The sequence below is a fragment of the Hyaena hyaena genome, unplaced genomic scaffold (assembly GCF_003009895.1).
Source record: "Hyaena hyaena isolate Hyena2069 unplaced genomic scaffold, ASM300989v1 scaffold_550, whole genome shotgun sequence".
NCBI classification, from domain to species: Eukaryota; Metazoa; Chordata; class Mammalia; order Carnivora; family Hyaenidae; genus Hyaena; species Hyaena hyaena.
Window position 1 is genome coordinate 1078614 of NW_024081182.1, and position 15065 is coordinate 1093678.

Sequence of the window (15065 nt, forward strand, 5' to 3'; positions counted from 1 at the left end):
TTGAAATGCTCTGCCCCCTGGGACACCTGGGTGCTCAGTCCATTGAGCTTCAGATTCTTGATTTTGGCTCAGGTCACAATCCCAGGTTGTGGGATGGAGCCCCGCATCAGTGTCTGCATTGGGCTCTGCACTGAGTGTGGAGCCTGCTTGAGATTCCTTTTTCTCTATGTCTGCCCCTCTTCCCAACTTGCACTATCTCTAAAAAAAAAAAAAAAAAAAAAAAAAAATTAAAGTGCTCTGCTCCACAAGTTCAAGATCCCAAATTTAAATCTATGTAAATGGATGCTTCTAACCTCCTTAGCTTCATTCCTTCATCTGCTTGTTCAGTAATCTTCTTTGTAGTTATATGGATGCAGCATGCTTTTGTAGGATTTAGATAAATCTGGAAATTTCTCAGAACCAGATTGGATTAAGTTTCCCATTTATCAACTGTATAACCTTGTCCAGGTTGCTTACTCTCTCTCTCTAACTCAGTTTGCACAGCAATAACGTGGAAATACTAATATAGAAAAAACCCATAGGGTTTGGGGAGGATTAAATTAACTGGAACAGTGTCTCGCTCATAGTAAGGAGATCAATAAATGATGAGTAATATGCAGTTAATACATGTTGTTACTAAGAATACTGGCTTTGGTGGGGGAGGGGAGCACCTCGACGGCTCAGTTGTTGAGCGTACAGCTCTTGATTTTGGCTCAGGTCATGATCTCATGGTTCATGGGTTTGAGCCCTGCATCAGACTCTGAGCTGAGAGCACAGAGCCTGCTTGAAATTCTCTCTCTCTCTCTCTCTCTCTCTTCTCTCTCTGCCCCTCCCCTACTCGCTCTCCTTTTGTCTTTCAAAATAAATAAATAGACATTAAAAAAAAAAAAAGAATATTAGCTTTGGGGTCTGACAGAACTGGGTCCTGCCTCTTATTATCAATGAGGTCATGGGCAAGTTGCTTATCTTTCAAGGCACAGTTTGCTCCTCTGTGATGATGGGGACATCATGATAGGGCCTGTTGCAGAGGGTGCCTGTGAGAATTAAGTAAAATTACATACCATTGTATGCTATTAAATAGACCCCTGGCACAAGGTGAATAACTAGTGGTTGGTTTTATTTTAAACAGTCAATAAATATATATAAAAAAATTTTAATGTCTTTTTATTTATTTTTGAGAGGGAGTGGGGGGAGGGATAGAGATTGAGGGAGACAGAATCTGAAGCAGGTTGCATGTTCTGAGCTGTCAGCACAGAGCCCAACATGGGTCTCTACCTCATGAACCTTGAGATCATGACCTGAGCCGAAGTCGAACGCTTAAACTGACTGAACCATGCAGGCACCCCTATAATTTTTATTCCAAGTAATTTACTGATAGCAGTGGTTCTCAATTTTGGCTGCAGATTAGCACCCCCCGGGAGAAATTTACAAGGATATGTCAGGCTAGAGGCCAGAGAAAGTGATTACACGGGTTTATTCTTAGTAGAGTATGTGTTGTAACTGCATCAGCAAAATCCTAACACTGTGGACTAGCTGCGAGGTCCCAGCAATAGCAACAGGCTTTGGATTCAAAGTCTTCCTTTGTGAGGCTCTTCTCACTAATGCAATTTCATTTGGATTAAAATTTAGGGCATCTGAGTTCCTGGCCCATTTCTGCAATTTACCAGGTAGATGGACTTTGCTTTCTCCTTTGAAAAATGGAAGGAGTAAACCAGGAAATCTCTCTCAACATGAACTCCCCATAGGTGTCTGCCATAGAATCTCCTGCCCCTTGGGCAGGAGGTCTATTGCAGAGCAAAGGTAAACCTTGGAAAACTTGCTGTTGTCTCGCTGGTGATTGTTGGGCTTGGGGGTTGGTCTCAAGACTGAAGGCAAAAACAATAAGATGGTGAAGATTCTGGGCTTTTGTTGGGGAGGGGAGGGAGGGATAACTGAGGGCCACAGAGTAATTAGGAGGTTCAGATGCTAAGGTGGGTTAGAGGAAAGGGTGGATTGGGTATTTGGCCATTTAGGAGAGTTTGTAGGGAAAGAGCAGGGATGTTTAAAGGAGATTTTTGTTTGATCATGTATTTGAAGAATGGGAGGCATATACCCTAGACTGAGGGCATTTCCTATCACCATATTTGGGTCTGTTACCCCCAGGGTGACTCTGAATGAAAGTTGACACTACCGAAGGGAGGGCAGTGGGAAATTGCTCCTACTGTGTGGTGTTCTGGCCTGCAGGGTAGGGTTGCCTATGTCCTTAACCGCCAAGCCTTGGCTATCTGCAAAGATCCATGGTCTTCATGAAAGCTCAATTTATTGAATGCCTGCTATGTGCCAGGCACCTTACATATGTTATCTTTGATTCATCTTCATGACAAATTTTACTAATACAAACTATTATTACCCCTATCTTTTGGGGGAGGAAACTGTCTCAGAGGTTAAGTAACTCACCTTTGGTCACACAGTCAATAAGTGGAAGAAATTTAGAACTTTCCACATCATACTGCCTTGCTGTTCTCACAGCCTTCCTTTCGGCCAGTCCATGGACTGGTAGGCTGAGGGAGAGGTCTGGAATGCATGCTCTCCAAAAGCTCAGAAGAAGTCCAATACAGAAATGAGGGCCACACCTTGAAAAGTATTGAAAGATGAATGCCTGCCCCAACATGGACGAACCTTGAAAGCATTATGCGAAGTGCAAATAGCCAAACACCAAAGAGACCTCATATTATGTGATTTCATTTATATGAAATGTCCATAATAGGCAAATCTGCAGAGACAGTAGATCAAGGGTTGCCTAGGGCTGGAAGAATAGAGGGCAATAGCTAAAGGGTATGGGGTTTCGTTTTGGGGTGAGGAAGTATTAAATTGATTGTGGTGATGATTCTACACATCTGTGACAATACTGCAAACCATTGAATCGTGTGCTTTAAATCGGTGAATTGTATGGTATGTGAATTATGTTTCAATAAAGCTGCTACAAAAAAAATTAAAATGAAGGCACGGACCACCTCACACCTAACAGGATGAATACCATCGAAAAGCTTACAGAAGATGATAAGTGTTTGTGAGCATGTGGAGAGTTGGAATCCTCATGCACTGTTGGTAAGCATGTAAAATGGTATAGCCAGAGTGGTTCCTTAAAAAATTTTAGGGGCGCCTGGGTGGCTCAGTTGGTTAAGCATCTGACTTCGGCCCAGGTCATGATCTCATGGTTCATGGGTTCGAGCCTCACGTCAGGCTTTGTGCTGACAGCTAGCTCAGAGCCTGGAGCCTGCTTCAGATTCTGTGTCTCCCTCTCTCTCTGACCCTCCCCTGCTCATGCTGTCTCTCTCTCTCTCTCTCTCAGAAATAAATAAAACATTAAAAAATTTTTTTTTAATTTTAAAAGGAGGGTACACCTGGGTGACTCAGTCAGTTGAGCATCTAACTTCGGCCAAGGTCATGATCTCATGGTTCATGAATTCAAGCCCTGTGTCTGGGTCTGTGGTGACAGCTCAGAGCCTGGAGCCTGATTCGGATTCTGTGTCTCCCTCTCTCTCTGCCCCTCCCCTGCTCTCTCTCTCTCTCTCTCTCTCTCTTTCTCTCTCTCTCCCTCTCCCAAAAGTAAATAAACATTAAAAATGTTTTTAAAGGAAGCACCATATGATCTAGCAATTCCACTTCTCATTATGTACACAAAAGAATTGAAAGCAGAGTCTTGAAGGGATATTTGTATACCCGCATTCATAGTGGCATTATTCCTAAGAGCCAAAAGATGGAACCAATCCAAGTGTCTATATCTAAATGAATGGATAAGCAAAATGTGGTCCATCCATACAATGAAATGTCATTCATCTTTAAAAAGGAAGGGCCATCTGACACATGCTACAGCATGGATGAATCTTGAGGACATTATGCTGAGTGAAATAAGCCAGTCACAAAAGGACAAATACTGTGTGATTCCGCTTAGATGAGGTACTTCAAGCAGTCAGATTCATAGAGACAGAAAGGACCACAGTGGTTGCCAGGAGCTGAGCGGAAGGGAGGATGGGGAGTTCTTGTTTAATGGGCACAGAGTTTCAGTTTTTGCAAGATGAAAAGAATCATGGGGATGGGCAGTGGTGATGGTTGCACAACAGTCTGAAGATACTTAGTACCACTGAACTGTACACCTAAAAATGGTTAAGATGGTAAATTTTATGTGTGTTTTACCACAATAAAAAACTGAGAGGAAAAAAAATGAAGGCACAGATCCCAAATATCCTCATGGCTTGCTCTGTCACCTCCATGAGTCTGCTAAATGTCAACTTAGTGAGACCTCCCTGACCACTCTTGCTTCCCCATCCCTCTTCCCTGCTTGTCCCCATCCAATGTGTTCTCCAGAGGGTGATTCAGAAAGAACTGACCACTTACAGTCTTTTATTACAACATGCCGTGTCTGGTGGGGATAGATCAAGAACTTAGGGTGGGGGTCACCTCCTTCTTTGTAGCCTCAGGGAGATACAGAAACATGTCATGGCTGCCCTTCAAGCTGTGATAAAGGATCTGAAGGAACTGATGAGGCTGGCTAGGTGCCACATCTCCTGTGTATTTTACATGGGGCCGCATATATGTTGTAGCTAACTGTACTAGTTCCTTTTAAAATTGTCTTTGATGATGGTGCCTGGGTGGCTCCGTCCGTTAAGCATCTGACTTCGGCTCAGGTCATGATCTCACGGTTCGTGGGTTTGAGCCCCGTGTCGGGATCTGTGCTGACAGCTCAGAGTTTGGAGCATGCTTCGGATTCTGTCTGTGTGGGTGAGTCTCTCTCTCTGCCCCTCTCCCATTCACACTCTCTCTCTCAAAAATAAATAAGCATTTTAAAAAGTCAAAAATAGGGGCACCTGGGTGGCTTAGTCGGTTAAGTGTCTGACTTTGGCTCAGGTCATGGTCTCATGGTTGGTGAGTTCGAGCCCCGCATTGGGCTCTGTGCTGAAGCTTGGAGCCTAGAGCCTGCTTCAGATTCTATGTCTTTCTCTCTATCTCTCTCTTTGCCCCTCCCCCACTCATGCTCTGTTTCTCTCTCTCAAAAATAAACATTAAAATATTTTTTAAAATTAAAATTAAAAAAATAAAATTGTCTTTGATTACATAATGCACATAACTTAGTCACTAATAATTTTTTTTCAAATGTATAATTCTTTTGAATCACCCAGGATTTTAAAGATTTATTTTGTTTATTGTCTATGTAACCATGCAGTGTAAATTCTGCTATTTACAGAGACTTTCTTCTTCCTTCCTGTTTTGTTCACTGCTCTGTCCCCAGCAACTAGAACAGTGCCTAGCACATGGTAGATGCCCAAGAAATATTTGTTGATTAATGAATGAATCTGTGTTTTATAATCCCCTTCCCAAATTATCGAGCCTAGTGAACACTGCAAGGACAAGTAAATGGAAATGTTTCTAAGCAAGCAAACAAGCAAACACTCATAAAAAATAATAAATGGGAAACGTATGCTTACACATAATATATAAATGGATAAACAGAAACGTCAACTAGAATATAGCCCCAAAATGCTAATAGTGATTCTTTTTTTAAAACTTTATTTATTTATTTATTTTTTAGTAATCTCTATATCCAACATGGGGCTCAAACTCACAATCCTGAGATCAAGAGTCACATCCTTTGCCAACTGAGCCGGCCATGTCCCGCTTTACAGTGATTATTTCTAAGTGGTAGTAATGCTGGCGATTGATAGGTTGATTGATTTCTGCCTGTTTGTTTTTTTTTTTTTTTCTCAAATACAAGTGCAGGTGATTATTTTCTTTTTTTTGATCTTTTTTTAATAATAGCAAAGATTATTCATATCGATTGTGTGCTTACTATGAGGCATACACTGTGTCCCGTGCTTCCCTAGCAGTGACTTAGTCTTCAGAGCAGCTCTGTGAAGCAGGTACTACTGTGGAGTCCACTTCATAGATGAATAAACTGGGGCACAGAGAGGTTGAACAATGTACCCGGGGCCTCACAGCAAAGAAGTCTCAGAGCCAGGCAGCTTGATTCCAGAAGCCTTCCTCTTCCCCACCTCATTATGCTGCAATGCACAGATGTTATTTATGGAGTTAAAATGCTCAGGAGAAATCTCTTGGTGTTTGGTTTCATATGAAATCATCAGGATCCAACCTCTGATTAAACTGCCAAGGGCAAGAAGCTCGGATCCCTTTACGCCTGTTAGCCTGGTTTAAAGGGCAGTGGTCCCACCCGCTTAATTGTCCCGCCTCCACTCTGAGCACCGACCAGCCCTGTTGACACATGGTATTCGCCTTAGGATCTAAATTTAGTATCTGAGTAGCTAAAGTGTCTTGCCAGTTTCCAGATTCAACTCTCATTAGTCCAGGACATGGAAAATTTTCAAGGTAAAGAGCTCTGGAAGGTAGATATCAAGAAGGGCAGGCTGATTCCTTTTACACGAATTTAAAATTTTTCTCCTTATTGAAGTAGTACATTTCATGACGAAAATGCAGAAAAGCATCAAGAGCTCAGAAAAAGTTACCCTCAAGACTGTCACTGAAGATACTTTAGTATATAGAAAAATGTTTCACAAGTGCCTTATTTTGTCCCATCCGAATAGGAGGGAGGCAGCAGAAACAGTCCTGTGTAATGTCCTCCTGTTACCACGTGCATTAGAGTTGCCCTCATTTGCTTTCCATGTCATCTAGAGACTTGTCTCCTAAGAGGTTTCTTTTTTTTTTTTTTTAATGTTTTTTATTTATTTTAGAGAGTCAGAGAGAGACAGCGCCAACAGGGGAGGATCAGAGAGAGAGGGAGACACAGAATCCGAAGACAGGCTCTAGGCTCTGAGCTAGCTGTCAGCACAGAGCCCGACGCAGGGCTTGAACCCACGAACTGTGAGATCATGACCTGAGCCGAAGTCGTATGCTCAACCGACTGAGCCACCCAGGCACCCCTCCTAAGAGGTTTCAAAGTGACCCCTGAAGCTGTCCAGAGTGAGAAGCTAATGATAGCAGAAAAAGTCCAGGCTTTGGAATCCCAAAATCTACCTTCAAACACTGCTTGGAAGCTTCCTAGCTGCGTGTCTGAGCAAGGCACTTAATCTTTCTGACCTTCCATCTTTTAACTAAAATGAAATGAACACCCCTCTAAAAGTCCAACTGAGAGGTTATTTGAGTTAAAAGACTTGAACTAATGCTTACCTGCAGATTCTCACTGGATGTGTGACCTTGAGCTAGTTACTGAACCTCTCTATGCTTTAATTTCTTCATCTGTACAATGGAAATAATAAAAGTACTACCCTCACTGGATGAGAGACCTGCATGAGACAATGCATATAACATGCTTAGTTTAATGCCTCGTACACATTAGATGCTCAGTAATGATCAGTGACTTCTGTAAACCAAATAATTTTTGAAGCATCTTAGAGCCATTTTCCCACTGTGGGTGGTGAAATCAATTAGTGGGTCACACAATGCATTTAAAACACAAGAATAGACCTAGAAAATATTAGTGTGTATTGCTTATAGTAAGAGAAATGCTCATCAGTGAGAGTTTTGTGTACTGTAAAAACAAGTAAATTGCACTTTTTTTACACTTATTTATTTATTCATTCATTCATTTATTTAAGTAATCTCTGCCCCCAACATGGAACCTAAGCTCACGACCTTGAGATCAAGAGTTGCGTGCTCTTCTGCCAGCCAGGTGCCCCATGTAAATTGTATTTATTTTTTCTTCTTTTAGAGAGAGAGAGAACATGCAAGTGGGGGAAAGGGGCAGAGGGAGAGAAAGAGAGAATCCCAAGCAGGTGCCAGGCTCAGTAGCTTGATTCCAGCACCGTGGGATCATGACCTTGGTGGAAACCAAGAGTCAGATGCTCAACCAACTGAGCCACCCAGGTGCTCCAGTTGGGCTTGCAGTTTGTGAGTATGAAAACCACTGGATTAGATCAGATAAACTTGAGTCCTCCGATCTTAGATTTAACCTGAATTATCTTTGGCTTACAAAACCAAGGTAGCTCTAGGTCTGACTCCTGATTTTGGTTCAGGTCATGATCTCACAGTTCTTGGCATCCAGCACCAAGTCGAGCTCTACTCTGACAGCTTAGAGCCTGCTTGGGATTCTCTCTCTCTCTCTGTCTCTGTCCCTCCCGTCCTTGCTATCTCTCTCTCTCTCTCTCAAAATAAATAAGTAAACATTTTAAAAAATCCTCATATGAGAAATGTTATCCAGCAGATAGTGCCAGGAAAAATGTTACTTCCCTTGAGGAAACAGTTTGCTTCTTCCCTAACTTCCCCTGTTTACCTTGTCTGCCAGGAACCTCAGAGTTCATTTTAAAGCTCTTGTATAACAGCTTATTGGCTCTCCTGCTTAGCGTATCCATTTCTCTTCAGACTTGGCTTTCTTTCCTTTTTTTTCTTCCATTTTTATTACTATATTTTGTTGTGAATTATCTCAAACCCTTTTGGGGAGAAAGCAAGCTATAAATATATTCAGAAAGAAAACAGGCATCTGCCTTGTTTACAACACAAAGGCTGTTAATCTCACATGAGATAATGTATGCAAAAGAACATTAAACACTGAGAAGCCTGGTCCAGGGAGAGTTGTCATTACAGTGTATCGACTCTTGCAGAGGTGTGAAGTTTTATCAGCTTTGTAGAAAAGAAGAATACTGTAGGTCTTTGTTTTAATGGAATTTTTGAAAGTAACTTTCTTAACTGATTATAAAGGTGATAATTGCAAAAAGAAGTAATAATTGCCCTTTGTGGAAAAATTGAACAAAAAAGTTGGTCATTGTAAGTCTCACCATCCAAAGATGCCCACTAGTGAAATAGCTTTATTAAAAACAAAAACAAAAACGCTTTATTAATATATAATTCATATGTCATACAATTCAAAGCATACAAATCAGTGGCTTTTAGTATATTCACAAAATTTGCAACCAAGACTGCAATCAGTTTTAGCATATCTCATCACCTCACAAAGAAACCTTTTTCCCCTCAGCCTTTACTCCCCAAGACCGCATTCCTCCCAGCCCCAGACCTTCGCTAATCTCCTTTCTGTCTATATAGAGTCATCTTTGTGACTGGCTTATTTCACTTAGTGCAATGCTTTCAAGGTCCATCCATGTCTAGCATTTATTGATACTTCATTTCTTTTTATGGCTTTAATCGGTCAGTTTAGGCTGCCATCACAACATACCACAGACTAGCTGGTGTTAAGCAACAGATATTTATCTTCCCACAGTGCCGGAGGCCAGGAGTCTGAGGTCAGGGTGCAAACATGGTCGGGTTTAGTGAGAACTCTTCTCCAGGCTTGCAGAAGCTGCCTTCTAGCTAGATCCTCACACAGTGGAGGGAGAGCTCTGGTGGCTCTTCCTCTTCTTATGAGGGTGCCAGTTCCATGGGATTAGGGCTCCACCCTTAAGACGTCATTAACCTTGATCGCTTCCTTAAAGGCCCTATCTCCAAGACAGTCACTTGAGGGGATTGGGGCTTTAACATATGAATTTGAGGGGGAACACAACTCAGCTCATAACATGACTGAATATACTCCGTGGGGTGGACGTATCACATTTCATCCATCTAATTCACCAGTTGATGGGCATTTGAGTTATTTCCATTTGGGGCTATTTTCTATAATGCTTCTATGAACATTCATGTACCGGCTTTGTGTGAACATGTATTTTTAATCCTCTTGGGTATGTATGTAGGAGTGGAATTGCTAGGTCATATGGCAACTCTAGGCTCAACCATTTGAGGAACTGCAGAACTTTTTTCAGAGTGGCTAAACCATTTTCCATTCCCACCAGCAGTGAAGGAGAGTTCCAATTTCTGCACATCCTTGCCAACACTTGTTATTATCTGTCTGGTGGATTATAGCCATCCTGGTGCATGTGAAGTGGGATCCCATTGTGGTTTGATTTATGTTTCCTTGATGCCTAATGAGGATGAGCATCTTTTCATGTGCTTACTGGCCATTTGTACGTCTTCCTTGGAGGAATATCTAGTCAGATCCTTTGCCTTTCTTAATTGGGTTATCATTATGTTGTTGAGTTGTAAGAGTTCCTTGTGTATTCTAGACAGAAGTTTCTTATCAGATATATAATCTGTAGTTTTGTGGGCTGTCTTTTCACTTTCTTGGTGCCTTGAAGTGCAAGATTTTTTAATTTTGGTGATGTTCAGATGTCCAATTTATTTTTTCAAGTGTTAGTTGTGTTCTTGGTATCATCACTAAGAAACCATTGCCTAATCCAAGGTCATGAAGATTTGTTTATTTTTTCTAAGAGTTGTATGATTCAAGTGCTTTCATTTAAGGCTTCGCCCTATTTTGAGTTTTGGGGTTTTTTTTAAGTGTATTTATTTTGAGAGAGTACATGCACTTGCGCAAGCAGAGAGGAGGGGCAGAGAGACAGGGAGAGAGGGAATCCCACACAGACTCCTCAGTCAGCACAAAAGAGCCTGATACAGCACTCGATCTCACCAACAGTAAGATCATGACCTGAGCCTAAATCAAGAGTTGGATGCCTAACTGACTGAGCCACTCAGGTGCCCCTGAGTTAATTTTTGTATATGGCATAAGGTAATGGTCTAACTCCATTCTTTGGCATGTGGATATCCAGGCATCCAGCAACATTTGTTGAAGAGACTCTTCTTTCCCTATTGAAATGATCTTGGAGCCCTTGTTACAAATCAGTTGAACATAAATGTAAGGGTTTATTTCTGGATTTTAATTCCATTTTATATGTGTCTATCCTTTTTTTTTTTAATTTTTTTTAAGTATTTTTATTTATTTCTAGGAGAGAGAGAGACAGCGTGAGCAGGGGAGGGTCAGAGAGAGAGGGAGACACAGACTCTGAAACAGGCTCCAGGCTCTGAGCTGGCAGTCAGCACAGAGCCGGACGCGGGGCTCAAACCCACGAACCGCGAGATCATGACTCAAGCGAAAGTCGGACGCTTAACCGACTAAGCCACCCAGGCGCCCCTATATGTGTCTATCCTTATGCTAGTACCACAAAGTCTCAATTACTGTAACTTTATAATAAGTTTTTAATGCAGGAAATTTGAATCCTCCAACTTTCTTTATTTCAAGATTGTTTTGATGATTCTGAGACCTTTGAATTTCCAATTATCATCTTTATTGTCAATGTTTTTGAAAATGCAACTCTATCTTTAGTTTTATGTCAGTGAAATCATACCCCATAACAATTATTTTCATGTGTCCCTAACTCTAAATTGTAAACAGCCTTCTATATTATAAGCTTATTTTACATATGCTTTAGTGCATAATTTAGTTATCTTCCTATCGGACACTTCTTTCTGAACTTCATCATTATAAATATTGCTGCCATGGCTGCCTTCATCCCTAAGAGAGTCTAATTTTGTGAAGCTATTGAAGATATTTTTACATTTTTTTAATGTTTTATTTATTTCTAGGAGAGAGAGAGACAGCGTGAGCAGGGGAGGGTCAGAGAGAGAGGGAGTCACAGACTCTGAAACAGGCTCCAGGCTCTGAGCTGGCAGTCAGCACAGAGCCCGACGTGGGGCTCGAACCCACGAACTGTGAGATCATGACCTAAGCAAAAGTCGGACGCTTAACTGACTAAGCCACCCAGGCGCCCCTATTTTTACATATTAAAAACATTAATCTTTCCAAACTTTGAGGTGATTTCTCTAAAAGCAGTAGAATAGGCACAGACAAATAAGGGTCAAATCCCACATTTGCAACTTAGAAAAGTCACTAATCTTTCTGAGCCATGGTATTCTCATCTGACAGATGCAGATAGTAATAATAAAAGAGCTGTTCTGAAGGCTGCCTGTGTGGCTCAGTGGGTTAAGTGTCTAACTCTTGATTTCAGCTCAGGTCATGATCTCACGGTTCATGAGATCAAGCCCTGCCTCAGGCTCTGAGCTGACAGCTGACAGCTCAGAGCCTACTTGGGATTCTCTCTCTCCCTTTCTCTTTCAAAATAAATGCCATCTCCCATCTCACTTTCAAAATAAATAAATAAGCTTAAAAAATAGAGCTGTTTTGAAGATCAAAGGAATGTAGGAATATATATCCTAGCACACATACTCAATTAAATAGTACTTGTAATAATTATCATTATGTTAATCATTGTTGTTGTTACTGTTGCTAGCTATATTAGAAGTTGCAACAGGTAGTAGAAATGGAGATGGTGGGCTGGCATTCAGGTCTTTCCTATCAGCCTGGGAATTGCAATCATAATAAGTGGACATTAGGGGCTCCTGGCTGGCTCAGCTGGTGGAGCGTGCTACTCTTGATCTTGGGTTTGTGAGTCTGGGCCCCACGTTAGGTGTACGGATTACTTTAAAAAATAAAAACAAAGTTTTAAGGAGTGTATTTTAAAAATAATGAGTAGACATTAAATATTTCTCACATTAACCAAAACACAGTATTTTAATATCATGCACCAATTAGATGTCTTCATTCCTAAATCTTTGTGTGTATTTAAGGTTAGTTTCTTAGAATCATTTTTTCAGCAATGGCTGTGAGATGGTTTAATTCCATTTATGTAGCTACAGAGGATACTGTTTACATATTGAAAACACTTATCTTTTAATTAAAGCATGGATTAGCTCTGAGAGAGCAATGGCTCTGTCTGGCATGTTCACCGTTTTAGATCTAGCATCAACGAACACACAGTAGATGCTGACAGAAGAATGCGAGAAGGAAAGCAGCAGGCCCCCGATATATTTTGCTGCTTTGGATTACTTTGTCACAGCAGCAGGGGCTAAAGGGGTTTAGTGCAGGAAACCAGGCACACAGCAGTTTGAGTCACGATAAGAACCGCCATTTATTATGCACCTGTTGCATCTGTTGTGTGTTGGTCATTCTTCTGGTGGATTTTTATATGCGATCTCAGTTAATGTATTTAAATTTCAGGATAACTCATTCAATAAGATCCATGGGGAACCCAATGTTATAGGCAAGGAAATAGAAGCTTCAGAGGGTTAATGACTAGGCCGAGGGGGTACTGGAAGTAATTGCTGGAGCCCAAATGCAAACACTTACCTCTCTGATATTAAAGTCTGGGAAAGATGTGTGTCCTTTTGACAACCTACAGGCTGAGAGAGAGGATGGTTGGGGCTTACAAAAGGAGGCTTGACTGGGATTCATTTATTTTTTTTAATGTTTTTTATTTATTTCTAGAGAGAGAGAGAGAGCGTGAGCAGGGGAGGGTCAGAGAGAGAGGGAGTCACAGACTCTGAAACAGCCTCCAGGCTCTGAGCTGGCAGTCAGCACAGAGCCCAACGCGGGGCCTGAACCCACAAATCGCGAGATCATGACCTAACCGAAAGTCGGACGCTTAACCGACTAAGCCACCCAGGCGCCCCGAGTGGTATTCATTTATTAGGTCAACAAAGATTGATCAGCACCTACTCTGGGTGTGGGACTGGATAGTTCCAGGTACTGGGGTATACAATGGAGACCATAAGCCAATACTTTGCTCTACAGGGAACCCAAAGTCTAGTGGGGAAGCAGACCCTATTCTAATAATCACATAAGTACTTGGTTACAAACTGTGATCAGTGCTTCTAAAAACTTGAGGGTGCCATGAGAGACCAGCAGGAGAATTTGAATAGGTTCCCCTAAGCTGAGATCAGAAGTGAGCTAGGAATTAACTAGATGTGAGTGGCAGGGAGAGCTTTCTGGGATGAGAAAAGGCCCTGAGTATGAAAGGGGTCTGAAAAAAGGCCTGTGTGGCACAAGCAGGATGCAGGGTGACAGGAAAGCCAGAAGAGAGCAGGTAAAGACTGTGGACTTGATCCTGAGGACGGCAGGGAGCCTTTAAAGTGTTTTAGCTGAGCAGTGGCAGCATCAGATGTGCTTTCTAGAAAGATGAAAGTGGCTGCAGGTGGGACCAGATTAGATGACATGTTAGCAGTAGGAATGGACAGAAGTAGATGCATTTAGGAGACATTTTGGGGATAAGAATGACGTAAGTGATATGAGTGATCTTGTGTAAAACTCAGTTTGGAGGTAAATATGTTTCTCACTATCGTGGTTGGAAACATCCACGATTTCTTTTCAGTATGCCAGGGGACTTCTTATTAAGAAGAACCCTGTTGTTGAAACTCTTGGGTTGTTAATTCCCAAATCCTCCTCTTTTTTTTTTTCCTTTCAAAAAAATTTTTTAAGTTTATTTATTTATTTTTTTACTGTTTATTTTCTTTTTTAGAGAGAGAGACAGAGCATGAGTGGGGGAGGGCAGAGAGAGAGGGAGACAGAATCTGAAACAGGCTCCAGGCTCTGAGCTGTCAACATAGAGCCCATCATGTCAACATAGAGCTCAAACTCACGAACTGTGAGATTATGACCTGAGCTGAAACCAAGAGTTGGATGCTTCACTGATTGAGCCACCCAGGTGCCCTTTTTTAAAAAAAATTTCTTAAGTTTATTTACTTTTGAGAGAGAACGTGAGCAAGGGAGGGGCAGAAAAAGGGAAAGAAACAGAATCCCAGCTCCTCCTCTTAATGTTTGATAAGTTTGGTTTCTTAGTCCTTGGAGTTTCTTGACTTGAGCCCTGCCTGCTTGGGCTCTGGCCCAAGCACTAAGATAATGAGTGAATACTGCCCCAGTCCCTCAGTACAGATCGAAATGATTTCTTCATTAGTTATTAAATTGTTACTCTTGTAAAGGAACTGTTTAAAAATAAACTGGAGGATTTGTTTCCTTTTCACTTAAAGGCAACATTTAATATATAAAGCCTCCGCCAGTCTGAACTGGATGAGAATTGTTTATACCCAGGCTCATTCAAAATGCTCGGGATGTTTCTAAAGGTTCAGTCTTGGCAGCAGCAGCTGAGAATGCAGAGATAAATAAAAAAGTCACAAGACACGGCTGATGAGGTTCGTCTGTTCATTCACACCCATGACTCACTAGGCTTTTGAAGGCACTGGATTTTGAAAGACAACCTAGTAGATGGTGGCTGTTTTAAATTGCTGAAACTCCAATCTTGATGCAATTCAGTTAACTGCGAAATGGACTTAGGCTTGTGAATTGAGATGTGGAAAGAAAATGCTTATATATTTATAGACATCTGAATAGCACATAAAACTTGATTTTTAGAAAAAAATGATTTAAAGGAAACTCATCTAAATATTGT

The 15065-nt window shown here is 41.4% G+C and overlaps 1 protein-coding gene across 2 annotated transcripts in view; it reads left to right on the forward strand.

Annotated features, from left to right (window-relative positions):
- Positions 1–15065, forward strand: part of IQCK (IQ motif containing K) — a 126255-nt gene that overhangs the window by 98336 nt on the left and 12854 nt on the right. The gene's annotated exons all lie outside the window — the stretch shown is intronic.